General features: G+C 47.0%; 1 non-coding gene and 2 pseudogenes across 1 annotated transcript; all 3 read left to right on the top strand.

The window, feature by feature from the left end:
• The first annotated feature begins 2,190 nt into the window (after positions 1-2,190).
• Positions 2,191-2,309, top strand: LOC147103630 (5S ribosomal RNA; annotated as a pseudogene).
• Positions 2,310-12,897: 10,588 nt separating this feature from the next.
• Positions 12,898-13,016, top strand: LOC147103629 (5S ribosomal RNA). Its single transcript, XR_015072815.1, has one exon. It is a non-coding gene; the product is annotated as a 5S ribosomal RNA (ribosomal RNA).
• A 2,405-nt stretch (positions 13,017-15,421) lies between these two features.
• Positions 15,422-15,530, top strand: LOC147103628 (5S ribosomal RNA; annotated as a pseudogene).
• The last annotated feature ends 856 nt before the right edge of the window (positions 15,531-16,386 follow it).

The following is a 16,386-nucleotide window of genomic DNA, read 5'->3' as shown; positions in this document are numbered from 1 at the left end:
GAGGGCCACCAGGACACAGCAGCAGAGAGGAGAGACAAGGTGCATAGAAAACTCGGAGGGACAAACAGCAACAGAACAAAGAAGAATGTAGAAAGAGCAGCAGTTAAATTCAGGAAAAAAGCAAAGCCAACTAGCATGCTGTTGAAATGCATGTGTGTTAATGCGAGGAGTGTTACAAATAAGATTGACGAGTTGCAGGCGCAAGTTGCCACATGGGGTTATGCAATAGTAGCCATAACGGAGACCTGGCTTCAAAATGGGTGGAATTGGAAACTAAACAATCCTGGCTACAATGTAATAACATTTGTAGAAGTCGTGTGGGCAGATGTCACATGATCAGGCAGAATCATAGAAATTTACAGCACAGAAGGAGGCCATTCGGCCCATCTTGTCCGTGCCAGCCGACAAAGAGCAATCCACCCAAATCCCACTTTACAGCACTTGGTCCGTAGCCTTGTAGGTTACGGCAGTTCAAGTGCATATCCAAGTACTTTTTAAACGTGATGAGGGTTTCTGCCTCTACCACCCTTTCAGGCAGTGCATTCCAGACCCCCACCATTCACTGGGTGAAAAAATGTCTCCTCAAATTCCCTGTAAACCTCCTACCAATTACTTGAAATCTATTATTGACCCTTCTGCTAAGGGAAATAGGTCCTTCCTATCCACTCTATCTCGGCCCCTCATAATTTTACACACCTCAATTAGGTCTCGCCTCAGCCTCCTGTGTTCCAAAGAAAACAACCCCAGCCTATCCAATCTTTCCTCATAACTAAAATTCCCCAGCCCAGGCAACATCCTCGGAAATCTCCTCTGCACCTTCTCTAGTGCAATCGCATCCTTCTTGTAATGTGGTGACCAGAACTGCACGCGGCACTCTAGCTGCGGCCTAACTAGTGTTTTATACAGTTGAAGCATAACCTCCCCGCTCTTATATTCTACGCCTCGGCTAATAAAGGCAAGTATCCCGTATGCCTGCTTAACCACTTTATCTACCTGTCCTGCTACCTTCAGGGATCTGTGGACATGCACTCCAAGGTCCCGCTGATCCTCTGCATTTCTCAGTGTCCTACCATTTATTGTGTATTCCAACTGAATTCCATTTGCCACTGTTCTGCCCACTAGACGAGTCCATTGATATCTTCCTGCAGTCTACAGCATTCTGTTTCATTATTAACCACACGGCCAATTTTTGTATCATCTGCAAACTTCTTAATCATACTTCCTACATTCAAATCCAAATCATTGATATATACCAGAAAAAGCAAAGGGCCCAGTACTGAGTCGGTGCAGGCTCGATGGGCCGAAATGGCCTCTATCTGCACTGTGGGGTTTCTGTGATTCTCTGAGCCCTGCGGAACCCCACTGGAAACAGCCTTCCGGTCACAAAAACACCCTTCGACCATTACCCTTTGTTTCCTGCCTCTGAGCCAATTTTGGATCCAACTTGCCACTTTGCCTTGGATCCCATGGGCTTTTACTTTCGTGACCAATCTGGCATGCGGGACCTTATCAAAAGCCTTGCTAAAATCCATATAGACTACATCAAAGGCACTACCCTCATCGACCCTCCTTGTTACCTCCTCGAAAAATTGAATTGCGTTAGTCAGACACGACCTTCCGTTAAGAAATCCATGCTGACTGTCCCTGATTAATCCGTGTCTTTCTAAATGAAGATTTCTCCTGTCCCTCAGAACTTTTTCCAATAATTTTCCCACCACCGAGGTTAGGCTGACTGGCCTGTAATTATGCGGTCTATCCCTCTCTCCCTTTTGAAAGAACGGTAGCACGTTAGCAGTCCTCCAGTGGTCGGGCACCACACCTGTAGCCAGAGAGGATTGTAAAATGATGGTGAGAGCCTGTGCTATTTGGTGTCTTACTTCTCTTAAGAGTGTGGGATAGATTTGATGCGGGCCTGGGTATTTGTCCAGTTTGAAAGATGCTACAGCCCTTAAGACTTGGTGTTTGAGCATGTTTATTTGATGTAATATTTGAATAGAAGGCAATGAAGGGTTGGGCTTGTAGTTTGTTTGTGTGGGAGGCAGAGCAGCAAGAAGAGGTGGAGGGGGGGTGGGGGGTTGCGGGAGGAGTAAAATTTGTAAATGTAAATTGAGTGTTGAATACTTGTATGAATGCGTAGAAGAGAAAAAAATGGGCGACAGCTTTAAGTAAAGAGAAAGCCAGCTAGCATATGCCTAAGGCCATACTAGTCTGAATGCGCCCGATCTCATCTGATCTCGGAAATTAAGCAGAGTCAGGCCTGGTTAGTACTTGGATGGGAGACCGCCTGGGAATACCAGGTGCAGTAGGCTTTTGCTGCCGCCACAGGCTGCTCAACGTTTTGCGCGCACACACTGCTCTTAATCAATCAACATCCTTTTTGCTGCTCTCTCTCTCTCTCTCTCTCTCTCTCTCTCTCGCTTTCCTTTGACCATTTCTTCGCTGCACATTCTCCTGCTGCTACACAAATGCAAGGGGCTCCAGACACAGGGCCGAAATAAGCAGAAGAAGAAAATAAGATAGCCAAAATACACACACTGGCGGAGGGCCACCAGGACACAGCAGCAGAGAGGAGAGACAAGGTGCATAGAAAACTCGGAGGGACAAACAGCAACAGAACAAAGAAGAATGTAGAAAGAGCAGCAGTTAAATTCAGGAAAAAAGCAAAGCCAACTAGCATGCTGTTGAAATGCATGTGTGTTAATGCGAGGAGCGTTACAAATAAGATTGACGAGTTGCAGGCGCAAGTTGCCACATGGGGTTATGCAATAGTAGCCATAACGGAGACCTGGCTTCAAAATGGGCGGAATTGGAAACTAAACAATCCTGGCTACAATGTAATAACATTTGTAGAAGTCGTGTGGGCAGATGTCACATGATCAGGCAGAATCATAGAAATTTACAGCACAGAAGGAGGCCATTCGGCCCATCTTGTCCGTGCCAGCCGACAAAGAGCAATCCACCCAAATCCCACTTTACAGCACTTGGTCCGTAGCCTTGTAGGTTACGGCAGTTCAAGTGCATATCCAAGTACTTTTTAAACGTGATGAGGGTTTCTGCCTCTACCACCCTTTCAGGCAGTGCATTCCAGACCCCCACCATTCACTGGGTGAAAAAATGTCTCCTCAAATTCCCTGTAAACCTCCTACCAATTACTTGAAATCTATTATTGACCCTTCTGCTAAGGGAAATAGGTCCTTCCTATCCACTCTATCTCGGCCCCTCATAATTTTACACACCTCAATTAGGTCTCGCCTCAGCCTCCTGTGTTCCAAAGAAAACAACCCCAGCCATATGGCAGAGGACCATGGAACAGGTCCTACAGGGCATTCCAGGAACGCAGTGCTACCTGGATGACATCCTGGTGACAGGACAAACGGATAACGACCACCTCACTAACCTGGAGCGAGTACTTCTGCGGTTGCAACAATACGGACTCAGGGCGAACAAGCAGAAATGTGAGTTTTTCCAGGAACGTATCTCATACTGTGGTCACATTATAGATAAGGAAGGCCTGCATAAGTCCCCGGAAAAGATCGAGGCAGTAGTGAAGGCCCCGCCCCCTGAGAATGTATCTCAGTTACGATCATTCTTAGGCCTTATAAACTATTACCATAAGTTCCTCCCGAACTTATCGTCCATTTTACATCCACTAAATTCATTGCTGCAAAAGGGAGTCTCCTGGAATTGGGACGAAGCGTGTGAGGCTGCTTTTGAAAAGGGTAAACAACTCATTACATCAAAGGAAGTGCTCGCACACTTTGACCCAAAAATGCCAATGAGGTTGGCATGTGACGCCTCCCCGTATGGTATAGGGGCAGTGTTGTCACACAAATTTCCCAATGGGACGGAGAGGCCAATAGCATTTGCCTCAAGGTCGTTAACTACAGCCGAAAGAAACTATGCGCAAATCGACAGGGAGGCCCTCAGTCTGGTGTGGGGTGTAAAAAAATTCCACCACTATCTACATGGGCAACGTTTCACACTACTGACGGATCATCAACCGTTGGTGTCCATATTTAATCCAACAAAAGGGGTGCCCCTGATGACGGCCCAAAGGCTACAGAGATGGTCACTGTTCTTAGGAGCACACCAGTACCTTATCGAATATAAGGGTACCAAACAGCATGGCAATGCGGATGGCCTGTCGCGGCTACCATTGCCTGCCGAGATCGAAGAGATAGTACAGGACCCCGTGGAAATATACCATACGGCGGTTATGGAACACTTGCCCATCACCAGCCAATGTATCGAGCGGGAAACACAGAATGACCCGACACTGGCAAGGGTTTACGAATTGACCGTGAAAGGCTGGCCGGCGCAGGGTGACGCATCATTGCCGGCCTTTTCGGCAAGGAAGGACCAGTTGTCCGTATGCCGGGGCACATTGATGTGCGGAGCCAGGGTGGTGGTCCCTCAAAAATTACAACATAAAGTGTTGCGGGACTTACACGAAGGTCATCTGGGGGGTGTCAAAATGAAAAGCCTCGCCAGAGCCTACGTCTGGTGGCCCGGCATTGACAGGGACATCGAGGAAGTAGCAAAAGCACGCCAAGGGTGCCAGATGGTACAGAACGTACCACCCCAAGCCCCACTACATCCGTGGGAGTGGCCCTCAACGCCGTGGCAAAGGATTCACGTGGACTTCGCTGGGCCCTTCATGGATGCGATGTTCCTTATTGTAGTGGACGCCCACTCAAAATGGCCGGAGGTCATAAAGATGTCATCAACGACAGCCGAAAAGACGGTCGCAGCCTTAAGGACCATTTTTGCCCGAAACGGGGTGCCCGAGCAAGTCTGTTCGGACAATGGGCCACAATTTGTGGCAGAAGAATTTCAAGCATTCCTAAAAAGGAATGGAGTGCGACATTATACGTCCGCACCATATCATCCGGCCACAAATGGGCTGGCAGAGCGATTTGTACAGACCTTTAAAAAGGCCATCAAGGCGATGGGGGAGGAAAGGTTGCCACTACAACACAAGGTGGACAATTTCCTATTCGCGTACCGTAATGCTGCACATACGGTGACCAACCAGGCCCCCGCCGTCATGTTCTTTAATAGAAGGTTAAGGTCTCGCCTCGAATTGCTCAGACCAAACATCCGGAGAGATGTGGAAAACCGAGTATTTCGTAGGGCTCCTGACAGACAGACACGGAGCTTCGTGGTGGGACAGCAAGTGTTGGCCCGTGATTATAGAAATGAAAAGTGGCGGTTTGGTACGATAAAGGCCCGCCAGGGACCTTTGATGTACACAGTGGATACTGGGGACGGCATAATCAGACGACATGCTGATCAACTTGTGGAGTCCAGAAACCCAACTGATTCACTACCTCAAACGTCTCAGCACATTGTTCCAGCGGAATCACGGCCCAGCTCGTCGCTACAGAAATCTCAGGATTGCGAGGAGTTCAGCACTCCAGTGAGCTCCACGGCACAGGATGTGCCATCAGACACCGACGACTCCAGCAATGAAGTGGTGACGGAAGTACCGCCGCCTACACCGAGACCGACTAGAGAAAGACGTTATCCTAGTCGAGACAGGAGGCCTCCTCAGAGACTGAATCTATAACATGTTTCTTTTTATATATATATAGGTAGACAACTCTGATGTAAATATGTTATGTATGTTGTGTTACCAAATGTTATTAGCCCTAGTTATGGTGCATCTGTTGACTTAATTGCACGGGTATGTTTTAATTAAAAGGGGAGGAATGTTGTGTATGTAATATGTATGTCACTTTAAACCTATGGCCAGGGCAGCACTACTTTGTAGGGCGTAGTGATACCGTAGTACCACTCCTGGCCATAGGGGTATAAATAGTACTGTGGGTACTGATCTCCCCTCAGTTCCCGCCTGTGGGTATGAAGTAAAGACCTAAGTTAAACCCTTCCAAGCTGTCTCTTCCTTTTTTGTATCAAGTATATTCGCATACTTTACACTGGCGACTAGGAACGTTCGAACTCACCAGTACAAGGTACAACAAAGGATCGGTAGCAGTACGGGGAGAGAAGCTTCTTACCAGCCTGCAGAGTCCAGCGTCGACCGAAGGAGGCCGCCCAGTTCAGGAGGAGCGGCAGCAACGGAGCGAGAGAGAGAGGTTCCAGCGGAGGCTGCGGCAGCTGAGAGAAGAGGCTGAACGGGCACTCCAGCCACGGGGCTAAAGTCCACCCAGGGTCAGGTAAACTGCAATCCTTCCCGGGGAACGCGAGCTGCAAGGGCCAGAACGGGCAGGCGATCTGGGGAACAAACGGAGCCACGAGGACTAGCGGGCCACGAGAGGGGAAAGTCGTTGTAATAGCGGCGGTGGCAATAACGGGAGCTGCAAGGGCCAAAAATAACGAACCTGGAGAGACGTCGTTGACAGCAGAGGGAGAAAAGGCGGGAAAAGCGCCATCTAGTGGACAAAGGGGAAAAGTTTTTCTCTTCAGCAGTTTAAAATGAACAGCGCCATCTAGTGGACAAAAGGGGAAAAGTTTTTCTCTTCAGCAGTTTAAAATGAACAGCGCCATCTAGTGGACAAAGGGGAAAAGTTTTTCTCTTCAGCAGTTTAAAATGAACAGCGCCATCTAGTGGACAAAAGGGGGAAAGTTTTTCTCTTCAGCAGTTTAAAATGAACAGCGCCATCTAGTGGACAAAGGGGAAAAGTTTTTCTCTTCAGCAGTTTAAAATGAACAGCGCCATCTAGTGGACAAAAGGGGGAAAGTTTTTCTCTTAAAAAAAAATAACAGCGCCATCTAGTGGAAAAAGGCGGGAAAACCTCTTCAGTAGTTTTAAAAATGGCTAAAGAAGCTCGGTTGTCAGAATTTGTTGCCGACATAGAAGATTGGGACGCATATGTAGAAAGGCATGAACTTTATTGCATAGTAAACAAGATGAAAGATGACGAAAACCTTATTAAATTCTATGGGGGCAAAAACATACAGTCTGCTGAGGAATCTTCTTACGCCAGAAAAGCCAGCAGACAAAACGTATGCCCAAATTGTTGATACGTTAAAGGAACATTTAAACCCTAAGCCACCATTTATAGCGGAAAGGTACCGCTTTTACAGACGCAACCAAAGGAATGATGAGTCGCAGGCAGCCTATTTGGCTGAGCTCAGACGGTTGTCCAAACATTGCCAGTTTGGAGCCTTTTTGGCGGAAGTGATCAGAGACAGATTTGTCTGTGGCATGTTAAATGAGAGTACACGAAAACGGTTGCTGGCCAAGAAACAGCTCAGTCTAGATCAGGCGATGGAAATGGCATTGGCACATGAAGCGGCAGCACAGGGTGCTGCTCAAATACGACAAAATACAACCGGCTATGACACCCATGAGGTGACATTTCACAAAGGTAAATGCTACCGTTGTGGCAAAACCACCCATGACCAAAGTAATTGTTGGTTTCGTGATAAAATATGCCGGCAGTGTGGGAAAAAGGGGCATATAGCGAAAGTTTGTCGGTCGGGTACGAAACCCAATAGTGGGGGCAATCCGAGCAGTACCAAGGCAAGGACAAAAATACATAAGATATCTGACAGTAGCTCAGACGAGTCACAGGAAGGCACAAAAGCAGAGCCTAAAGGTCTGGGATGTCTCAAGTTATATGGTGTAGACAAAACGGAGGACCACAGCACAATGTGGGTTAAAATGAAGGTAGCAGGCGTCGAAGTTAATATGGAGCTGGACACGGGTTCAGCTCTATCAGTAATTAATGAACAAGATTATAACAGGCTGTTCAAACGCATTCCCTTAAAGGATACCGAAATCAAATTAAAAACATATACGGGACAAAAAGTTTACCCGAAGGGAAAAATGCAAGTAACAGTTAAATACAACGGCAGAAAAGTGCCAGGACTTTATTTATACGTCCTACCAAACGGTGGACCACCACTTTTGGGTAGGGAATGGATAAGAAAAATCCATTTCGACTGGAAGTCGATACACGAGATAAAAGTAGAGACCACCAAGGATGATACAACCATTACAAGCAGGCTGTCGAAAATATTGGCAAAAACGCCAGAGGTGTTCCAACAAGGGCTGGGGACCTTAAAGGACATTAGAGCAAAAATAACTATTGCTCAAGACGCAAACCCCAAGTTTTGTAAGGCCAGACCGGTGCCTTACGCCATTCGGCCAGCGGTGGAAGCAGAACTGGATGCCTTAGAGAGTGCAGGTGTCCTTACAAAGATTGAGTGGAGTGAGTGGGCCACGCCCATCATCCCAGTTATAAAGAAATCTGCAAATAACACGCCGGGGGAACCAAAGAAGGTTCGCATTTGCGGGGATTTTAAGATAACTATTAACCCAGTCCTGCACACGGTACAGTATCCGCTGCCGCGGATAGAGGACACATTCGCATCGTTAGCTGGGGGTAGACACTTTACGAAGATTGACCTTTGTCAAGCTTATTTACAGATGGAGGTGGAGCAGGACTCGAAAAAGCTCCTAACGATTAACACACACAAGGGATTGTACCAGTACAATCGCCTGGTATTTGGTGTGGCGTCCGCCCCAGCCATATGGCAGAGGACCATGGAACAGGTCCTACAGGGCATTCCAGGAACGCAGTGCTACCTGGATGACATCCTGGTGACAGGACAAACGGATAACGACCACCTCACTAACCTGGAGCGAGTACTTCTGCGGTTGCAACAATACGGACTCAGGGCGAACAAGCAGAAATGTGAGTTTTTCCAGGAACGTATCTCATACTGTGGTCACATTATAGATAAGGAAGGCCTGCATAAGTCCCCGGAAAAGATCGAGGCAGTAGTGAAGGCCCCGCCCCCTGAGAATGTATCTCAGTTACGATCATTCTTAGGCCTTATAAACTATTACCATAAGTTCCTCCCGAACTTATCGTCCATTTTACATCCACTAAATTCATTGCTGCAAAAGGGAGTCTCCTGGAATTGGGACGAAGCGTGTGAGGCTGCTTTTGAAAAGGGTAAACAACTCATTACATCAAAGGAAGTGCTCGCACACTTTGACCCAAAAATGCCAATGAGGTTGGCATGTGACGCCTCCCCGTATGGTATAGGGGCAGTGTTGTCACACAAATTTCCCAATGGGACGGAGAGGCCAATAGCATTTGCCTCAAGGTCGTTAACTACAGCCGAAAGAAACTATGCGCAAATCGACAGGGAGGCCCTCAGTCTGGTGTGGGGTGTAAAAAAATTCCACCACTATCTACATGGGCAACGTTTCACACTACTGACGGATCATCAACCGTTGGTGTCCATATTTAATCCAACAAAAGGGGTGCCCCTGATGACGGCCCAAAGGCTACAGAGATGGTCACTGTTCTTAGGAGCACACCAGTACCTTATCGAATATAAGGGTACCAAACAGCATGGCAATGCGGATGGCCTGTCGCGGCTACCATTGCCTGCCGAGATCGAAGAGATAGTACAGGACCCCGTGGAAATATACCATACGGCGGTTATGGAACACTTGCCCATCACCAGCCAATGTATCGAGCGGGAAACACAGAATGACCCGACACTGGCAAGGGTTTACGAATTGACCGTGAAAGGCTGGCCGGCGCAGGGTGACGCATCATTGCCGGCCTTTTCGGCAAGGAAGGACCAGTTGTCCGTATGCCGGGGCACATTGATGTGCGGAGCCAGGGTGGTGGTCCCTCAAAAATTACAACATAAAGTGTTGCGGGACTTACACGAAGGTCATCTGGGGGGTGTCAAAATGAAAAGCCTCGCCAGAGCCTACGTCTGGTGGCCCGGCATTGACAGGGACATCGAGGAAGTAGCAAAAGCACGCCAAGGGTGCCAGATGGTACAGAACGTACCACCCCAAGCCCCACTACATCCGTGGGAGTGGCCCTCAACGCCGTGGCAAAGGATTCACGTGGACTTCGCTGGGCCCTTCATGGATGCGATGTTCCTTATTGTAGTGGACGCCCACTCAAAATGGCCGGAGGTCATAAAGATGTCATCAACGACAGCCGAAAAGACGGTCGCAGCCTTAAGGACCATTTTTGCCCGAAACAGGGTGCCCGAGCAAGTCTGTTCGGACAATGGGCCACAATTTGTGGCAGAAGAATTTCAAGCATTCCTAAAAAGGAATGGAGTGCGACATTATACGTCCGCACCATATCATCCGGCTACAAATGGGCTGGCAGAGCGATTTGTACAGACCTTTAAAAAGGCCATCAAGGCGATGGGGGAGGAAAGGTTGCCACTACAACACAAGGTGGACAATTTCCTATTCGCGTACCGTAATGCTGCACATACGGTGACCAACCAGGCCCCCGCCGTCATGTTCTTTAATAGAAGGTTAAGGTCTCGCCTCGAATTGCTCAGACCAAACATCCGGAGAGATGTGGAAAACCGAGTATTTCGTAGGGCTCCTGACAGACAGACACGGAGCTTCGTGGTGGGACAGCAAGTGTTGGCCCGTGATTATAGAAATGAAAAGTGGCGGTTTGGTACGATAAAGGCCCGCCAGGGACCTTTGATGTACACAGTGGATACTGGGGACGGCATAATCAGACGACATGCTGATCAACTTGTGGAGTCCAGAAACCCAACTGATTCACTACCTCAAACGTCTCAGCACATTGTTCCAGCGGAATCACGGCCCAGCTCGTCGCTACAGAAATCTCAGGATTGCGAGGAGTTCAGCACTCCAGTGAGCTCCACGGCACAGGATGTGCCATCAGACACCGACGACTCCAGCAATGAAGTGGTGACGGAAGTACCGCCGCCTACACCGAGACCGACTAGAGAAAGACGTTATCCTAGTCGAGACAGGAGGCCTCCTCAGAGACTGAATCTATAACATGTTTCTTTTTATATATATATAGGTAGACAACTCTGATGTAAATATGTTATGTATGTTGTGTTACCAAATGTTATTAGCCCTAGTTATGGTGCATCTGTTGACTTAATTGCACGGGTATGTTTTAATTAAAAGGGGAGGAATGTTGTGTATGTAATATGTATGTCACTTTAAACCTATGGCCAGGGCAGCACTACTTTGTAGGGCGTAGTGATACCGTAGTACCACTCCTGGCCATAGGGGTATAAATAGTACTGTGGGTACTGATCTCCCTTCAGTTCCCGCCTGTGGGTATGAAGTAAAGACCTAAGTTAAACCCTTCCAAGCTGTCTCTTCCTTTTTTGTATCAAGTATATTCGCATACTTTACAGTCCGTAGCCTTGTAGGTTACGGCAGTTCAAGTGCATATCCAAGTACTTTTTAAACGTGATGAGGGTTTCTGCCTCTACCACCCTTTCAGGCAGTGCATTCCAGACCCCCACCATTCACTGGGTGAAAAAAATGTCTCCTCAAATTCCCTGTAAACCTCCTACCAATTACTTGAAATCTATTATTGACCCTTCTGCTAAGGAAAATAGGTCCTTCCTATCCACTCTATCTCGGCCCCTCATAATTTTATACACCTCAATTAGGTCTCGCCTCAGCCTCCTGTGTTCCAAAGAAAACAACCCCAGCCTATCCAATCTTTCCTCATAACTAAAATTCCCCAGCCCAGGCAACATCCTCGGAAATCTCCTCTGCACCTTCTCTAGTGCAATCGCATCCTTCTTGTAATGTGGTGACCAGAACTGCACGCAGCACTCTAGCTGCGGCCTAACTAGTGTTTTATACAGTTGAAGCATAACCTCCCTGCTCCTATATTCTACGCCTCGCCTAATAAAGGCAAGTATCCCGTATGCCTGCTTAACCACTTTATCTACCTGTCCTGCTACCTTCAGGGATCTGTGGACATGCACTCCAAGGTCCCTCTGATCCTCTGCATTTCTCAGTGTCCTACCATTTATTGTGTATTCCAACTGAATTCCATTTGCCACTGTTCTGCCCACTAGACGAGTCCATTGATACCTTCCTGCAGTCTACAACATTCTGTTTCATTATTAACCACACGGCGAATTTTTGTATCATCTGCAAACTTCTTAATCATACTTCCTACATTCAAATCCAAATCATTGATATATACCAGAAAAAGCAAAGGGCCCAGTACTGAGTCAGTGCAGGCTCGATGGGCCGAAATGGCCTCTATCTGCACTGTGGGGTTTCTGTGATTCTGTGAGCCCTGCGGAACCCCACTGGAAACAGCCTTCCGGTCACAAAAACACCCTTCGACCATTACCCTTTGTTTCCTGCCTCTGAGCCAATTTTGGATCCAACTTGCCACTTTGCCTTGGATCCCATGGGCTTTTACTTTCGTGACCAATCTGGCATGCGGGACCTTATCAAAAGCCTTGCTAAAATCCATATAGACTACATCAAAGGCACTACCCTCATCGACCCTCCTTGTTACCTCCTCGAAAAATTGAATTGCGTTAGTCAGACGTGACCTTCCGTTAAGAAATCCATGCTGACTGTCCCTGATTAATCCGTGTCTTTCTAAATGAAGATTCCTCCTGTCCCTCAGAACTTTTTCCAATAATTTTCCCACCACCGAGGTTAGGCTGACTGGCCTGTAATTATGTGGTCTATCCCTCTCTCCCTTTTGAAAGAACGGTAGCACGTTAGCAGTCCTCCAGTGGTCGGGCACCACACCTGTAGCCAGAGAGGATTGTAAAATGATGGTGAGAGCCTGTGCTATTTGGTGTCTTACTTCTCTTAAGATTGTGGGATAGATTTGATGCGGGCCTGGGTATTTGTGCAGTTTGAAAGATGCAACAGCCCTTAAGACTTGGTGTTTGAGCATGTTTATTTGATGTAATATTTGAATAGAAGGCAATGAAGGGTTGGGCTTGTAGTTTGTTTGTGTGGGAGGCAGAGCAGCAAGAAGAGGTGGAGGGGGGGTGGGGGGTTGCGGGAGGAGTAAAATTTGTAAATGTAAATTGAGTGTTGAATACTTGTATGAATGTGCAGAAGAGAAAAAAATGGGCAACAGCTTTAAGTAAAGAGAAAGCCAACCAACATATGCCTACAGCCATACTAGTCTGAATACGCCCGATCTCGTCTGATCTCGGAAGCTAAGCAGAGTCAGGCCTGGTTAGTACTTGGATGGGAGACTGCCTGGGAATACCAGGTGCAGTAGGCTTTTGCTGCCGCCACAGGCTGCTCAACGTTTTGCGCACACACTGCTCTTAATCAATCAACATCCTTTTTGCTGCTCTCTCTCTCTCTCTCTCGCTTTCCTTTGACCATTTCTTCGCTGCACATTCTCCTGCTGCTACACAAATGCAAGGGGCTCCAGACACAGGGCCGAAATAAGCAGAAGAAGAAAATAAGATAGCCAAAATACACACACTGGCGGAGGGCCACCAGGACACAGCAGCAGAGAGGAGAGACAAGGTGCATAGAAAACTCGGAGGGACAAACAGCAACAGAACAAAGAAGAATGTAGAAAGAGCAGCAGTTAAATTCAGGAAAAAAGCAAAGCCAACTAGCATGCTGTTGAAATGCATGTGTGTTAATGCGAGGAGTGTTACAAATAAGATTGACGAGTTGCAGGCGCAAGTTGCCACATGGGGTTATGCAATAGTAGCTATAACGGAGACCTGGCTTCAAAATGGGCGGAATTGGAAACTAAACAATCCTGGCTACAATGTAATAACATTTGTAGAAGTCGTGTGGGCAGATGTCACATGATCAGGCAGAACAATTGAAATTTACAGCACAGAAGGAGGCCATTCGGCCCATCTTGTCCGTGCCAGCCGACAAAGAGCAATCCACCCAAATCCCTCTTTACAGCACTTGGTCCGTAGCCTTGTAGGTTACGGCAGTTCAAGTGCATATCCAAGTACTTTTTAAACGTGATGAGGGTTTCTGCCTCTACCACCCTTTCAGGCAGTGCATTCCAGACCCCCACCATTCTCTGGGTGAAAAAATGTCTCCTCAAATTCCCTGTAAACCTCCTACCAATTACTTGAAATCTAGTATTGACCCTTCTGCTAAGGGAAATAGGTCCTTCCTATCCACTCTGTCTCGGCCCCTCATAACTTTATACTCCTCAATTAGGTCTCGCCTCAGCCTCCTGTGTTCCAAAGAAAACAACCCCAGCCTATCCAATCTTTCCTCATAAATAAAATTCCCCAGCCCAGGCAACATCCTCGGAAATCTCCTCTGCACCTTCTCTAGTGCAATCGCATCCTTCTTGTAATGTGGTGACCAGAACTGCACGCAGCACTCTAGCTGCGGCCTAACTAGTGTTTTATACAGTTGAAGCATAACCTCTCTGCTCTTATATTCTACGCCTCGGCTAATAAAGGCAAGTATCCCGTATGCCTGCTTAACCACTTTATCTACCTGTCCTGCTACCTTCAGGGATCTGTGGACATGCACTCCAAGGTCCCTCTGATCCTCTGCATTTCTCAGAGTCCTACCATTTATTGTGTATTCCAACTGAATTCCATTTGCCACTGTTCTGCCCACTAGACGAGTCCATTGATATCTTCCTGCAGTCTACAGCATTCTGTTTCATTATTAACCACACGGCCAATTTTTGTATCATCTGCAAACTTCTTAATCATACTTCCTACATTCAAATCCAAATCATTGATATATACCAGAAAAAGCAAAGGACCCAGTACTGAGTCGGTGCAGGCTCGATGGGCCGAAATGGCGTCTATCTGCACTGTGGGGTTTCTGTGATTCTGTGAGCCCTGCGGAACCCCACTGGAAACAGCCTTCCGGTCACAAAAACACCCTTCGACCATTACCCTTTGTTTCCTGCCTCTGAGCCAATTTTGGATCCAACTTGCCACTTTGCCTTGGATCCCATGGGCTTTTACTTTCGTGACCAATCTGGCATGCGGGACCTTATCAAAAGCCTTGCTAAAATCCATATAGACTACATCAAAGGCACTACCCTCATCGACCCTCCTTGTTACCTCCTCGAAAAATTGAATTGCGTTAGTCAGACGTGACCTACCGTTAAGAAACCCATGCTGACTGTCCCTGATTAATCCGTGTCTTTCTAAATGAAGATTTCTCCTGTCCCTCAGAACCTTTTCCAATAATTTTCCCACCACCGAGGTTAGGCTGACTGGCCTGTAATTATGCGGTCTATCCCTCTCTCCCTTTTGAAAGAACGGTAGCACGTTAGCAGTCCTCCAGTGGTCGGGCACCACACCTGTAGCCAGAGAGGATTGTAAAATGATGGTGAGAGCCTGTGCTATTTGGTGTCTTACTTCTCTTAAGATTGTGGGATAGATTTGATGCGGGCCTGGGTATTTGTCCAGTTTGAAAGATGCTACAGCCCTTAAGACTTGTTGTTTGAGCATGTTTATTTGATGTAATATTTGAATAGAAGGCAATGAAGGGTTGGGCTTGTAGTTTGTTTGTGTGGGAGGCAGAGCAGCAAGAAGAGGTGGAGGGGGGGTGGGCGGTTGCGGGAGGTGTAAAATTTGTAAATGTAAATTGAGTGTTGAATACTTGTATGAATGTGTAGAAGAGAAAAAAATGGGCAACAACTTTAAGTAAAGAGAAAGCCAGCCACCATATGCCTACAGCCATACTAGTCTGAATACGCCCGATCTCAGAAGCTAAGCAGAGTCAGGCTTGGTTAGTACTTGGATGGGAGACCGCCTGGGAATACCAGGTGCAGTAGGCTTTTGCTGCCGCCACAGGCTGCTCAACGTTTTGCACACACTGCTCTTAATCAATCAACATCCTTTTTGCTGCTCTCTCTCTCTCCAATTCCAATTCAAATGCTTTATTGGCATGAAAGTTTACAGAGAACCATATTGCCAAAGCTTACATATCAAGAAAGGTACAGTTTTCCAACATTCTGTAGGTGTCAGTCGATTTGACATTTGTTGGGTACATACAATATTACTTTTAAACAATATTAATTTTAAACAGTCTTTGTATCTCATTGGGTACGTTCAATATTAATTTTAAACAGTCTTAATTTTTAAACAGTCCTCAGGTTGTGACATGTTGTTACATATTTGGCCCCAAGGTATGGTCTGTCTCCTTCTCCCAGGACTAATCTTAATTTTGACAGGTCATCCAATTCCTTGAAATCTGGGGTTGTTTGGCTTAGCTTGTTGAATAATATGTTTCTTGATGTGTTGAATTTTTCGCATTTTAGGAGGAAATGCATTTCTGTTTCAGCCTCGCCGGCCAGACATTGATCGCATATTCTATTCTCTCTAGGCTGCCAGGATTTCTTGTATCTGCCTTTTTCAATTTCCAGTTGGTGGTCGCTTAGTCTGTACTTGGTGAGGGTCTGTCTCTGTTTTGTGTCTCTGATGGTCGAGAGATAGTCTGCCAGTTTATATTCTCTTTTTAGGGCCCGGTAACATTCTAATCTGCTTTGGCTTTCGGTTATTTTGTTCCAATGTTCCAGGTAGGTTTCTTTGCATTGTTTGATGATTTGGTTCACTCGGATTGGTGTTTGGACGGCTGTGTTGGTCTGGGGCTGGTCAGGGTCTGGCTGGGTACTTAGTTTCAGTAGCAGCTGA

The sequence above is a fragment of the Somniosus microcephalus genome, chromosome 19 (assembly GCF_052327205.1).
Source record: "Somniosus microcephalus isolate GS21.2 chromosome 19, FLI_Smic_1.0, whole genome shotgun sequence".
Lineage (NCBI taxonomy): Eukaryota > Metazoa > Chordata > Chondrichthyes > Squaliformes > Somniosidae > Somniosus > Somniosus microcephalus.
This window is presented reverse-complemented; position numbering and strand designations above follow the sequence as displayed.